The sequence below is a fragment of the Arctopsyche grandis genome, chromosome 4 (genome assembly GCF_051622035.1).
Source record: "Arctopsyche grandis isolate Sample6627 chromosome 4, ASM5162203v2, whole genome shotgun sequence".
Taxonomy (NCBI): Eukaryota; Metazoa; Arthropoda; class Insecta; order Trichoptera; family Hydropsychidae; genus Arctopsyche; species Arctopsyche grandis.
This window is the reverse complement of record NC_135358.1, coordinates 30,668,401-30,681,547: the sequence shown is the minus strand read 5'-3', so window position 1 is coordinate 30,681,547 and position 13,147 is coordinate 30,668,401. Positions and strand designations below refer to the sequence as shown.

The following is a 13,147-nucleotide window of genomic DNA, read 5'->3' as shown; positions in this document are numbered from 1 at the left end:
ATATTTAATACCAATTTTCAGGAACCGTTTCAGCAATGATCAGATAAAATTGGCAAACTCTGATAGAGAAACGATCGATTTGGAGTCACAAAACCCCCAAATCTAACCAGCAGTGGCGAGGACACGAACCTATGACCTCAGTGATGCTAAATATATACGCTATCACTAAGCCAAACTGCTGGCTGTGATATATATGTACATATATACATGTATATATATATATGTATTACACATATCAGTGCAATACAATATGGATACAAAAAATACATGAATAACTTTCCAAGTAGAGGAAATTTAACGACACCAAATTACATTTATGAATCAAGATTTCAACACCAACATAATAGAAATCTAATTGGGGAATGTAGTTTTTTTTTATTAATTCTGGTTTATTAAGCTTTAAAACAACATTTAAAAATCCATGGATCTTGCCGATGCTTGTTTGTCCTGACCCTCTGTCCAAGCCTTTTTGATCATTCGTTTCATATCGTCATCGCCAGATTCATACATATTTTTCATCAATCCCATGAGAGAGTCTTGAGGACCTTTTCCTTCCATGTTGTCCGTTTTGAATTTATTAGCCTTATTTTCATCAAAACGCTTTTCTATTTCTGTCATGTGTGACCAATTTGTTCCTGGAATCGATTTAGAGAGAAATACGACCACCATATCAGTTTTTTGTTTCCAATAACTAGCCTTGACATTTACATGGTTCAACAATTTGTTTATGACTAATACATAATCTTTATTATCCAGGTCTTTCACATTAAGCTCCATCGAATTTTCAGTGAGGTTACAGTAAACATTCTCGCTGGCTAACGTTTGGGCATTTTTCAAAGTGACAAAAACCTTCACAAATTTGTCAGATTGGTCCCAACCATATCCATTCAGCTTTATTTGGTATCGTTTACTATCAGACTTTTCAGTGATTACATTATTTGCAAGTGCCGCTGCCGATTCATTGATTCGATCATCGTGCAGCTTTGAAAGCTGTGTCTCCAACTTTCGAATTTCCAGAGATAGCAGATCACTGACATATCTTCGAGTGGCCTGTTTCTTCAACGAGTCTAGCTCCTCAATGTCGATTTTTATCTCCGCCATCTTATTAGCGGTCGCCATCCTGTCAATAATATTGCGGAAACAACCGACAAAGAGACGACGAACCGACTGTTTCTAGAAATTGCCAGCGAACGAATTATTTGTTTTTACAACGCTCATCGTACTATTAGGGCGAAAACACACAGTGATGCACGTGGCACGTGTAAATATGCGAAAAAAATGTGGAATGCCTCGCACATATTCACTGCACGGCCAGCATGAGAGCCAAGCACACGACGTGCCGTTCTTCCCTGTGTGTTTTCGCCCTAATAGTCGTTTCGATCCGACATATATATGTATATGTATATATGTATATATATATTTTTTTTACATGTTTACCAGGAAGGCCTTACAGGTAACCCCAATGCGCCTTCCTGGACAATTACAAACATTGCAGCATTTTTTTATTTATTTATACAAATCGCTGAATTACGAGACACTGAAAACACGCAAATTAACGAGACATCTATGAATTGTACATACATTTTATTGTACATTAATCATACTCAAATAGTGGTGATTTTAGCCAATTTTTAATCGGGAACCGTTTCAACAATGAAATCAGAGAAAATTGGCAAACTCTGATAGGAAACGTCCACCTGGAGTCACAAATATCCAGGTCTGACCAGACCAAATTATTTTCAATCGAGGTCAACTCATGGGATCGAACCCGGCGCCTCAGGACGCTAAGCAGAAGCTTAACCCGTTGGGTGCTAACGAAACGCCTGTCGTGTTAACAAAATTTCCGTAGTATTTATATATAACTTATTCAAAAAATATAGATTATATTTTTTTACATAAAGCTTAGTAAATATTACTCTTGGTAAATGTAAGTGAATATACTAAAATGTCTAATGGGTGATCCAAATATGATGCTATCACTTTATATGTAAAAATGCCAATTTTTTTTCGATTTGCCTGCTTACACGATAATGGTGAGTCGATTCCTGGAAAACATCATGTAATACCTTTTAGCAATTGTGGACTTTTACGCTATCTTTTAAGGGAACTAAATAAGGGAAAAACCACAAGTTCCTTTTATACGGGATATCATATGAAAAGTACATTCAGTCTTAGCTCAACTGTCGTTTGAGACTTCACGACTTGACTTGCGTATCTACTTGATTTTCCGCTACACTTTTACAACCTGGACCGTCTTAGAGAGTGCGGATTCATCTTAGAGAGTGCAGATTTTGAATAAATGTATGTACATATATAATTTCGAGTATACAAATCGAGTAAACATTCGAGTGTTGTTACTATTATTTTTTTTTATTTTTTTAGTATGGAGAATATGTACATATGACACTGATGTTGAGTATGGAACAGAGAGTGAATACGAAATCGACAGCGAATTGGAGTCTGATAGCGATAGCGATAACGACGAAAATGTCGCTCCTTCTAATATTTCTCAAACCGTCATATCTTCTGTGGTGCCTTCAACTTCTTTAAACGGGTCAACCAGCCGGCATTCGACATCAAGAACATGGTCGAATACAGCTATGCAGCGTCAGGAGTTTCCTTTTACGGGAGGCCAGGGATTAAAGTTGCTATTCAGGGAAACGAACCCATAGATTTTTTAAATTTATTATTAGATCAGGAATTTTATAATCTCGTGATTGAAAAAAGCAATTTATATGCAGTAGAAATATTAACTAGATCGAATTGTGAGCATAGCCGTAAAGCACTCCGGAAAGATATAACAGTCGACGAATTTAAAATTTGGCTAGGACTTTTGCTGCACATGGGGACCATACGATTGAGTCGTCAAAGTGATTATTGGAAAAAACATTATTTATTCAATCTCACCACATTCTCCCAATTTATGTCACGTGATAGATTTTTTTGGATTCAGAGGGCTTTGCGTTTTAATAATAATGAAGAAGATGATACTAGCGAAAATAATGAATAAATATACGTACTGTATAGCGTGCTTTATGCAAGATGCAAGTAGACGCGCCTTCCAAGAACTGTCTAGACCTCCACACTGTCAAAACATTTGTGAGACGGAGCTATTTTATAAAATATCAGTATAGCATGGATTAGAGCTCAGCATTGAAAATATTAACGACCGAGGTATGCTGCTGGCTGACCATATTTTTTTCAAAAAACAGGACATATGCCAGCAGTATAGCTCGGTGGTTGCTTTTATGTTTAGCACCGAGAGATTACTGGGTTCGTTCCCGTGCTAATCTTTAATACTGCTGGTTAGACTTGGATATTTGTGACTCCAAGTCGATCGTTTCCTATCAGAGTTTGTCAATTTTTCTGATTTCACCGTTGAAACGGTTCCCGATTAAAATAGGCTAAAATCCTTCCTATCTACTATGTCACTACTATTTGAGTATGATTAATGTACAATAAAATTTATGTACAATTCATAGATGTCTCGTTAAGAACAGTGATGTGTGGTTGCTCTAGTGCTATTGCCGGACAACCGTCGCATTCTCCGACGAAGACCCCTTCTATAGATACAAATAAAAAAGAATGACGAAGACCGATATGGATATAGATACAAATAAAAAAGAATGAAGCTCCATTTGCATGCATTCTTCGAAAAAGTCACCCAAAGTTAACATTTCGATAAATATGATTAGTTCTATAAAAAGCAATTTTTTTTTGAAATAATTAAAGAAATAAAGATTATTAAGTTTGTAATTAATAAAATAATTTTTATTAAGAAGATTATTTATATTAACTATATTAAACTTTTTAATTGGAAATTAATTATACTAAATTATATTATATAAATATTAATGTTATTTATTTCCTCTCAGACGGTTGCCTGACAACTCGTTCACAGATTTTCCGTAAACCGATGATGCGCTCCAGGCATTACGTATACGGCCATCTCTTTCTCACCCCGTCTGTTCACCATGATCTTGTTTACTATGCCATTACGTATGCAGCCATCTCTTTCACAGGCCGTCTGTTATCGGTGAAAAAATGGTCTGTGAAAGAGATGGCTGCATACATAATGGCAGAGTAAACGAGATCATGGTGAACAGACGGGGTGAGAAAGAGATGGCCGTATACGTTATGGGGGATGAACGAATGAGACGACTGGCATGTTGAATGCACGTGTTTTATTTATGACAGCTGAAGGCAGAGTGAGTAGCGGCTCTCCGAACCCAGCCGAGTTGGTCCCCACTCACAGGAAGGCAACCAAACTCGACCATGTCGTATAAGCGAGCCGCCACAACGTAATGCCTAGAGCGCATCATCGGTTTACGGAAAATCTGTGGACGAATTGTCGTGTCACCCTCTCAGACTGTATGCGTTGGGGGGGGGGGGGTGACCTCATGTAGAGGGTTTTATTAGTTGACTTCTGAAGTGGGCTTATATGGTATGATTTGTTCCATTCTTTCCGATGAAAAAAGCCCCCCGTTTGAGCCCGCATTTTCAACACACCCCCAACAAATGAAACCGATTCAACAAGAAAAACAGACCGAAAAAGAAATAGCGTGAAGATCCCGGCGCGAGGGGTTTTTCTCATGTGGCACTTTTAAATCATCGTTATTGACTACGGGCGAACGTTGCGCTAATGGCGGTCGCCGGTTAGGGGTGTCGCGAGCAGGGGCGCAAGCCACGCTCTCTCACTCGCATCGCCGTCTCGCTCGCACTCGCGCTTCGCCCCATCGCGCGGGAGCGAGACGGCGATAGCCGGCGCACGCGCGTCACCAACTCGCCGCTCGCCATCTCACCACTCGGGGCCGCATTCTGCGCGAAACGCTCGTTCGCGACGCACGTGTCTGTGTCTGCATCCGCGCCCCGAACCGCTTCAGATCACCGCTGCAAGCTCGCGCTCCGCCCCTCGCCCCCCGCCCCCACCGCCCGCGCACCCCCCGAGGGCGCAGCACCCGGCGCTCCGCCACAGCCGAGTACGTCTCCAGCCACGGTCCCAACCCCACCCCCACCCCCACCCTACACATACAACATCAGAGCGACCTAACCTCAAAAGCTCGATACAAATCCCGATCGATTTTTTGACAAGTGTGGCCCAAACGTCACATTCGCGCGTCCATTTGCGAATGCTCTTTGTTCGTGTCGTAACGCGTCTTTACCCGCCCAGGTCTCTTTCGCCCCCTGCCCTCCCCTCCCTACCCTTTGTTTTATTATGGCCGCCGCCGGCTCGTCAGACGTTTTGTGATCGTATGTTGTGGCCCACAGGTGCTGGTTCGAGGATTCGACGATTCGAGGATACGGAGGCTGTCGAGGATTCGCCATGCGCTAGGGTTTCCTACGTTTCTTCGGCGAAATGTTCGACGGGTTTTGGGCGGGCGACGCACCGATGAGGGGAAATCTCGCCGGGCGAATTTTCACCGGAAGTAAGTTTCACCACTTTTGGATTCGTTTTTTTTTTATGCGATTTATCTTCTGTGGTTTTGTCCTTGACGTTTGTCCCCCTTTTGTGGGGAAGGAACTTGCTTGGCTTGACTTTTTTAATACAAATTGTAAAATGAAAGGGAAGTTCTCACCTGTAAAGTGTGAATAGTTTATTTATTTGACGATTTCAGGGTGTGTATAGCATACGAAAGACAACTATGCCAAAAATAATTATATAAAATGATGAAAATTGCATCAATGTCGTTTTCGTTCACTTCCCTTATTAAATAACTATACTTTCTTATTATAAGTATTTGAATCGATGATTCAATTTGAATTTTGCTCGTGTTGAAATATTTCGCTTGAAGATATGGCGGCCTCATGTTGAGGGTTTTATGCGCTTAATAGTCTTCGGAATTGTTAGATGATTTTCTCTAATACTCAATAGAGTAATTCGTACACTTATATGAAAAAAATACATGCATTACATTATTCTAACATTAAAATTTAACGTATATGCTACATACATATATGGATACCGGAAATAAAAAAGACCAAAGTGCCAAACATCCCCCAAAATCGTCTTTTAATCGTGTATATATAAAACAATACAATTTTTGTACAATGTATTGACAAAAACCGGTGTATTTATCTCAAAATCTAATAAAAAAAATGACCTTAAGGTCTTTTTTATTTCCAATTTAATATGTATATATGTATGTATATACATATATGTATGTAATAATATCTACATATGTACATACATAATTTATTTTTATTTTATGTAGATATGTATAATAGATATTCCATTTAAATAAATATAAACCCTAATATGTATATGTATAATCAGTACGCTTGCTTTCGATTGTCGTTTGAAAATTAAAAGTCTTGGGTTCAAAATTTTCGATATTATCGATATCTGGATATGTACAATGTACATAAATATGGATGATTATAAAATGTGATCATATCAACCTTCTTCCGTCAAATTTTCACGCATTTATCTGACATAATTGACATATAAAGCAGTCCATATAAAATTTGCACCATCAAATCAATGTCTCTTCCCAATTTTTATTATCCTAAAAACAAAAACACTACTCAGTATACGTATGTACATGTGTTCATATATGTCTTTAATATCATATCAACGATAAAAAGTAACACACTGCAAAAAAATTATCATAAATATTTTAAGACGCGTAGTTTTCTCTTAAAAAGCGAGTATTCCGTTGAGAAATCACAATCAAAAATAAGGAAATTTTCAAGTACATATTGTATATAAAACGCAATGCTTCAATTTTCCCAAGACGTTTTCCGTATTCGAAAATGAACGTTCTATCTTTATTTTCGTTTTTGTCTACGTCTCATAATTTATCGTTTAAATATAAAAAAATAATTAAAAGCGCTGAACTTTACTAGTTTTTTTTAATCATTTCCGTCAATTTCAATTACTCTTACCTAGAAAATTCTTATCTAGAAAATGTTTGACTTATTACCTCAAATATTGGAGGGTTTCTTACATACTTTACTTTTGATAACGATTTATCAAAAGAAAATACTAACTGTAAGTCATAAATCATATATGTATGTATGTAAATATGTACATTTTATGTATTATATATATATGTATAATCATGAATCCGTATTTTATTTTTGAAACATAAATATATATTTACATATGTACGTTTCATATAACCTTTCCGGATTGATATTACTTTTTATTTCAAACAAGCTTTTGAATGTTTTATGATTTGAAAATATTCATACGAATAGCCATAAACGTTACTGAGGTCTTTGTCTTTTCGCATGTCAACTTCCTGTCATACATCTTCTCAGCAAACGGAATTATCATTGAACGTGCCCTGTAAATTAACACTTTCCGTTACTAATACGAGCGATGGCCTCACCATTGTTATTGAAATTAATAAAAAGAAATTCCGCAAAATAAGCATATTGTATAATATGTAGTTAAAGATGTGAAATTTGCCGTGAAATATTCACCCAAAATTATTTAAGATGCGACTACTGTTCCTGAAATGTCTTACTTTTTATTTTTGTTTTCCCTTCTTTTCGGTCTCTTGTAGTGTGTCGTGTTCAGTTACGTTCTTCCCTTCCCCACTGAAAAATATTCGTCGTCTTTATCAGTTGGCTTGTGCCCGAATAAGGAGAATATCTCGGAACGGAAACTTTGAAATAAAACTATGGGGCAATTCATCACCGCAAAAGTCGCGCGATCTGTAGATCTCTCCTCTCTTAACTTTGCCAAATCTTTGGACGGCGAAGTAGCGAAAAAGTTTCCCTTTTTATTTGTCGGTCCCCCCATCCCTCCCACCACCCGGTCGAACGATAAGATTAGTACATATTGCCAAATAATTGCCCGCTGAAAAAAAAAAGAACGTTTATTCCATCGTGATGTAGCACCAGCTTAGCTCACTAATCGCGCTCTGCTGAGAATCCGACTGGAACACAATAAAATCATTAATTAAAACGAAATAAGTCGTCGTGCTGCATATCCGATACATTTATCTGGAGAAATGTCAGTGAACGAAACGAAACAATCAAAAGTTTTGGGTCTGGTGGACAGCCCACCTGCCTACCGGTTTACAAACGAGCACCTGCTCACACACTACATAATTTAGTTAACGATACCTATAAAATCACGTCTAAGTAGACGAGCTGTGCACCTCTCGAGTTGGGACTGCGATTGGAAAACAAACGGGAGGACCCAAGACTTTTGAGATTAAACCGGCTTTTAATAATACCCGGAGACTAATTGCATTATTGGATCCGTAGTAAAAGTTGAACGAACCGTTCCGAAGGAGGACGATCAAAGTTTTAGAAAGGAAGTCCAGTCAATCCGGGTGAGTTTATAAATATACTAACGTGGAACGCATTGAAATTCCAGACTTTTGTCTCTGTGGGTGCGCAATTCGAGCTTCGAGTACGTGCATCCAGGCTCTGCTGCGTGATTAGCATACTCACGACCCGAGAAGTCGAACTGTACAACTATTTCCAATAGTTGGCACGCGCTTCTACCCCTACCTCATCCTCTACTTTTATATATATATATATTTGAGTAATTTCTAAATATTTCCCCCTCGATGCTATAAAAACCCCATTAAAGTTTTTCACCGCCTTATTGCCGAGATTGGAGCGATAAGGCCGGTGTGTGGTTAGCGGTCACTCGTCCGTGTTTGACTTCTTACTTTATCGCCTGCCGACAATCTTGAGCATTACATCCTCGAGCAGGGTGTGTGTCGAAGGAGCAAGTCACCCTCGCCTCGCCTGACCCACAACTCATTCCTTCTGCTCAAAATTCCGTGGACTGCCGTGCATGCGCACGAACGCTTCCGTCATTGGGGTCACTTTTAGGCACCAGAGATTTTAGCCTCTCAATTTTGTACCAATTTTTCAACATTTCGAAGAGAGAGAACCCTATTGGATGTGCTATCACACGGGAGAGTGAATTGAAAGCTTCCAATAGTGTCCCAAGTGAAAATGCTATTAAGGAGGACTATGTCTAAAATTCTTGACCTCTTCTGTTGCGCAAAAGAAAGAAGTCCTGCTGGGTAATAAGGAAAACATCGTGATATGTGAAGTGCAAGCTTGTATTTTATATATATCAAACAATCAACTAAAAAAAGAATGGCTTAAAGCTTGGACTCTATGTTCTAATTTTTCGAGCAAGTTTAAAAAAAAAACAGCCATTTCTTATTGGAGCCACTTTTAGTTTGCATTCCACGAGAGGGTGTATATTAAAAGCTTAAATCAAATAAGGATGCTAGAAAAGGAGACTGCCTGAAAGTTTTGAATCAAAGCATTTGAAACTACATACATAAACTATATTATCAATACAGGTAGATTGGTCTCGATTTTTAGGAGAAATTGTGAAAAGTACATAAGTAGACCCAAAAGATTTATACGGACTGGCAATGTCGAGACACGTTCAGTTACATATGTATAAACATGTCAAAGCGGAAAGATTTTATCCAGAAGATCAAATCTTCAAGCAATTCTTTAGATATGAGGAAATGGGCCAAAGAAAAATAGTGCACAAGTACTTCAAAATATCTGGAGATGATACACTGAAGTTTTTGTTTCTTTGTTTTATTCGCGAGTTAGTAGCATGTACATATGGAGTTTGATACATATGTACATATACACATCTTAAGTCAATTGAGGATGCAACGAGAGTAATTTGCTACATTCAAGCAGAATATTTACAAGTTTGGCATTACAGGAGTTCTTAATGCGCCACAATGGTCGCAAAAATACTGAGATGATAAAAATAAAAACAATATATACGTACGTATATACACAGACAAAAAAATAATTTATACATAATCATATAAAAACAATATCATTATAATAATAGCAGATAAAGTAAAAATATCAAATAATAAAATACAAAGTAGGGAATTTCTTGCACCTAAAGCCAGCACCACTATATGAGAACCAGCCACAAATACAAAACATCCCTGCGAAGCACAAATGGTAGAAAGAAATCAAAATTCCACTCATAGTAGAATTTTGATGAGTGCAGGCTACCAGACAAATAGGTTAAAATAATCTCCGATAAGGACCTACACTCTCTGAAGTGGAAAATATCACATTCAGAAACGATTTCATTGAGAAGTCGGATTGCTCTTGGAGTAGTAGCCATTCGACATAAATATAACCAATACCATTCGACAATAGTAAAAAACTGATCTAAGGACGGTTTAATTGCCTTTTAATAGGGAGGAGGTATAAATTGAATTCAAATACTGCCATACAAAACATTACCTAAAATAAGCTTAATTAATTTTTAAATCTCAATTGTAATGATGTGTTTGTACCGTGGTGTATAGCTACTAACTATTCAATTCAAATTTTGTTATAGGACAAGTATGATTAGTCGTCAAATAAATTTATGGAAAATCTCTAATTAAGTTACGTATTTATCTGGGATCCTTTTACTCATATTATTGTGTGCGGTAGGCACAAAGAGCCCGTCAATGACAGTGATACTCGTTTCATTTTAAGACTAGAAGGGAATATATACTTACTACAGATCATCGTCTCGATGTGACATCACATTACGTTGCCTTCGAACGAGCTTGACCCGAGCAAGCCAGTGGATAGAAAGCAATCCCTATATCTACATACATAATTCATTGACACATTTCTTCTCAACCATATATGGTGATGATGTAAGCATGAATCTGTAATGTACGTCTTGTGGCTGGGTATGCACCCAGACAGGTTTACGACAGCATCCTTTGACGCACCGGTGCGTCTTGACTAGCTTTCATAGCTGGCTTTATTTACGATCGCCTTTAGTTACCACCAGTACCACTCAAACTGCGGCGACAGTTTGAGAACTCGGGTTCTATATGTATGTAAATTTTATCCGATATTCAGGCATAACATTAACGTAGTGCTTACTTTGGTAAAGGTATCATATGTGTATCCCATTTCATTAAAGGTGGACATTGACATAGAGATATGCATGTTTATAAAGAAGTTCCTCTTGATATGCTACGGCAGACCCTACGAAAGACAAATCTCTCGACAGATTTTGAGAGTTTTGAAATAATTTGCAATAAAAAGCTTCGTGACTTCATACTATTACATAGTTTTCCCCGGTCCATTATTTAATATTTCAAATTTTTGAAAGATATCGACCCACACAACTAGGATCACCCGATCCGTTGTGTTGTGAACAAAATTATTATCTGTTTAAAAAAACTAATAAGAATTTTGCGCTGATAAATAGCTACTATAAACAAATCGCTTAAGATATGTACATTTGTCTGCAAACTGTCTGCAGGCAAACTTAAGATCAATTTATTTATTTATTTCATAGAACATGAACACTCGACTTAACAGATAAGAGTCCACGTAAAGATACAATACAATCAATCAATATACATAATCTATAATTGTGCTCAGATGTTATTTTGTTATATTTATTCTTTATTTTTATGAATTTCTACATCTGAGGCCTGTTGATTTTTCAATAAATAAGCGTTTTATATAATTCGAGTTCATACAAACATCCACAGTGACATATATGGAGAAATTTTTGCATCATTTTATAATCAAATTGACAAACCTCAAGACGCTGAATAACTTGAGATTAGCAAGACAGAGATAGGAAAGGAGATGCCAATTTTACAGTAACCGTTTCAATGAAAATTAGAAAAACTGGCAAACTCTGATTTAATGTCAAACTTTTTTTTTAATGAAACGATCTACCTGGAGTCACAAGGTCGGGCCTGCAGCGGGACTCTAGTGGGACTCTAAAACATAATATGCTAACCACTACTCAACGCCGTTGAGTAGCAAAAAACCACGGTGTTTGCTTACCGGAGCAAAGACTTTTAGCAAAAAAAAATCGAGATAGTAAAACCAACCCTTATAAACGCGGTTGAATGAAAAATTAGCAAAATAAACTGAAAATATTACCGAAAAAAGTATATTCTTTACGGTTAAATTCGCTAGATAATTAATCATAAGTATTATAAAGCAATTAGAAAATATAGTCAATAGAAAAAATATCGGACTATTGATTCCAATACCCTCTTTTGGCATAGAAATACTAAATTTTGAGTTAAATTCTACAAAAGCCAAAAATCTATAAAAATTGGGCATATTTTTAAATGCTCATATCTCAAACGAGAGGAAACCAACAAAAATCATTGTCATATTCAAATTCAGTGGGTCTTCGCTTCGGTTATTTATTTATGACCTTTTTCCAATATTTTAATTCTATAGTTTAATTATGCAATGTTCTACATATTTTGTCATGTTATAGCCCTTATTCTTTTCTTTTTCATTTGTTTTCCTTATATTTATCTTTTTAATTTTTTTTTTATAAATTTTGTAAAAATCTGTAATTGGACTCGGATGTTACATATATTATATATTTACTATTTGTTTTTTTATACATATCTATGTACATCCCGTTGTCTGTTGATTTTTCTATAAATAAAATAAATAAATGACAGACAATTTGCTCAAGAACTTTGACAAATATCCAAGTCAATGCTCACCTTTATCTTGTTAGTAGGCAAACTTTAAATCTGAAATTCCAATTGGTCAAAACATCTCAGCTGACCAATAGAAATCACGTATTTTTATTCTTCAAAGATATGTAGATGAAATGAGTGTGATGAGATCTTTTGGAAATGAAGTGAGCTTTTTATCGTTTGCCGATGAATCTGCGATGTTTATTAACTTTGATGAGTCGTTTTTTTATACATGGTTAATATATAACGTTTGAGGATCGTATAGGAAAGTTTTATCCGATTCTGACTCAAGAGCACCAAAGTTTTCCCCGTTGTTACGTAGATGGCATTTACAGATAAAAAAATACTTATTCCATTGAAGGAGAAGTTTCTTCTCTTTTTTTTTTTTTTTGTTCATTTGTATTGTTAGCAGCTTGTGTGGCCGCGAAGAGCTAACTTTGTAAGTAGACTTGGGCGTGTCGCGGTACAATTTGTATACCCCGACTCACACACATCTTTCCCTTTTAAAATTCAGGAAAAAGGGGAATATCTCAGTTAAAGTATGTACACACCGGTTACTGCTTTAGAAAAAAAATCACAATTATTTTTTTATGTATTGGTATGTGTGTGTGTGGTCGTGGATTTCCCGACGTTTCGGTTTTTCCTCTCCTTCACGGCATCCTTTTTCGTAAATATTTATGGCGTTGCCCCGCAATCATAAGAAGGAT

At 36.8% G+C, this 13,147-nt stretch overlaps 1 pseudogene across 1 annotated transcript; it reads right to left on the bottom strand.

The window, feature by feature from the left end:
• Positions 1 to 269: 269 nt before the first annotated feature.
• LOC143910623 (calcyclin-binding protein pseudogene) lies at positions 270 to 1,189 on the bottom strand (annotated as a pseudogene). The gene has a single exon (XR_013260496.1). The product of XR_013260496.1 is annotated as a calcyclin-binding protein pseudogene (transcript).
• Positions 1,190 to 13,147: the final 11,958 nt, after the last annotated feature.